The sequence below is a fragment of the Dasypus novemcinctus genome, chromosome 3, assembly GCF_030445035.2.
Source record: "Dasypus novemcinctus isolate mDasNov1 chromosome 3, mDasNov1.1.hap2, whole genome shotgun sequence".
Classification (NCBI taxonomy): domain Eukaryota; kingdom Metazoa; phylum Chordata; class Mammalia; order Cingulata; family Dasypodidae; genus Dasypus; species Dasypus novemcinctus.
Genome location: NC_080675.1, coordinates 153,608,313 through 153,610,648, shown reverse-complemented (window position 1 = coordinate 153,610,648; position 2,336 = coordinate 153,608,313). Strand labels below are relative to the sequence as shown.

The window sequence follows — 2,336 nt, the reverse complement described above, 5'->3', positions numbered from 1 at the left end:
AAAATAAAATATAATAAAAAGGGCCTACCTACAAAAGGTTACATCCACAGGAATGGATTAGCTTTAAGAACATGACTTTTCTGGGCTACATAGTTTCAAAACACCACATAAGGGAAAAGACCTGAGGGATAGGAACAACTAGAAATTTCAGATTTTTGCTATCCCATAAATTTTTTTTCTTTTACCAGTACACATTTTTATATTTCCAAACAAGTCTTTCCAACATTTGGATATTTATCATTTTGTTATTCACGTACATAGAAAGAAAGGAGTGACAAAATACTGAAGGATGTAAGTCGCAACACAGAAAGTAATCCATTCCATAGGCCTGCAGGTCACACCTGCTGGACTGAGGTCTAGTTCCGCCCACACAGCTGGCTTTGTATCTGTGCCCATAGGGGCCTCTGAATAAAATTTGAAGCTATAATAGGGAAGCGAGCAGAAGAATCTCCAGTTCTAGTGGGCAAAAAGGGAATGGTTCTTTCCACACAGTGAATTGCTTCAAGTTTACTCAGTTTATGCTTAGGCACACACTGTGTAATTATCATTTTCAACAATTTCAAAGAGGCCTGAAACACTGAGGTCACTATGTCTCTCCAGGCTCTTCTAATGAGAAAGATGGATGCCGGCAGCATGTTCTTCAAATCTTCTTTTGGAGTTTCAAAAGGCATCTCCATCACCTTTATATATTTATAAAGTACGCAGGGCATCTTCTCGGTACGACCCTGTCTTGGAACAGGCCCCGGTGACCAGGGTTTCTCCCAGCACGTCGAAGGCAGGGCTGGCCTCCCTCGCGGCTTTCTCCGGGAAGGGCGCTGCTTCTCCTGAGGCGCCCCCTTGCCGGCAGCGCTGACAACCGCGGCGTGCACTTCCGCCTGCGCGTCCGCTCTCCCTCGCGTTTGCGGACGGCTGGAAGAGGCGGCCCGTCGTCGGGGACCGGCGCGGCCTCGGGGTGAGGCCCCCGGCCAGGCCGCAACTGCGCGACTGCGGAACGCTGGGGCGAGAGTCAGAGAACGCCACGGAGCCGTTTCCTGAAGGAAAAGTTGGGCCAGCCGTTTTCCCGCCACTCTTTCCTCTTGTTGGGGCAGTGAGGGCGCTGGTTTACGGCGAGGGCTGCCTGGGTGAACAAGGGGCTGAAGGGGCAAACCGAAAGGCCTTGGTGCCGGCCTGGAGTCCTGTGGTCACGCAGGCCCAGCGCTGGGTCACCTCGGCGCCACCTCGGCGAGGTCGTCGTCGTCCTTCTCCGCGGCACAGCGCCCTCTCCCTCGTCCCTCCGAGACGCTCGCCAGCCCTGTGCGTGTTCTGTCCAGCGCTGGGCCCTCAGCGCTGCCGAGGTGCGGGTCCGTCAGCTTCTCCCTGGAAGAACTACGCTTTCATCACAGGAGTCTGCAGGGTCTCCAGTGATGTTTACTGCGACCAGAGCAACCTGGTTATATGTGTTGTATTTATTCACATGGTTTTGGTGAAAAATCCCCTTAAGAAACTGTCCTACTGCATCCACGTAAACGGGTTGCAGCTGCCGGGCTTTGCAGCCTGTCTTCATCATCACAGAGCGAGGCGTCCCCAAGTCTCCGGGAACGTTCTGCCTGATGTGGGACAAACGTTCAGGCAGCTTTCACCGATGTAGAACTGTTTTACTGGAAATCATATACTGGTGCGCAAGCAACTGTAGTTTTCTTATTCGGCATCTCTCTACCATTTGGAGGACAATTTCTTGTGGAAACTGGCAAAATCTCGGGGACCTCCCCCCGCGGACGGTGGGCGCGGGGACCATCAGCTGCCCGCCCTGAAGGCGCCCTCGTGTCCGGAGGAGCTGACCACGACAAGTCCGATCTTGAGGGGCCTTCTGCGCAGCTGGGCTGATCGGACGCAACGGTCTCCCCGACGGGAATTTCGGGCGCCCCGGGGGTGGAGGTGGGGCGTCCGGCCGGGGCCTCGAACCCGCCGGCTGCTCCGCGCAGCGCCGCCTGGGCTGGGTCTCGGCTGACCCGCCGGAGGCGCGACTCCCCGGCCCCCGGGCGCCCCGCGCCTCAGAGCCCCAGCGGCGGTGGCAGCGGAGTATCCCCGGCCGCCTCCGCCCATCTACCCTGCTCTCATCGATAGTCTATTTTTTTGTTTGTTTGTTTATTTTATTTTATTTTATTTTATTTTTTTAAATATTACATTCAAAAAATATGAGGGCCCATTCAACCCCACCGCCCCCACCCCCCACTCCCCCCACAGCAACACTCTCTCCCATCATCGTGACACATCCATTGCACCTGGTAAGTACATCTCTGAGCATCGGTGCACCCCATAGTCAATGGTCCACATCATAGCCCAGACTCTCCCACGTT

At 54.6% G+C, this 2,336-nt stretch overlaps 1 pseudogene; it reads right to left on the bottom strand.

The window, feature by feature from the left end:
* Positions 1 to 1,202: 1,202 nt before the first annotated feature.
* Positions 1,203 to 2,082, bottom strand: LOC101422313 (centrosomal protein of 104 kDa pseudogene; annotated as a pseudogene).
* Between the last annotated feature and the right edge of the window lie 254 nt (positions 2,083 to 2,336).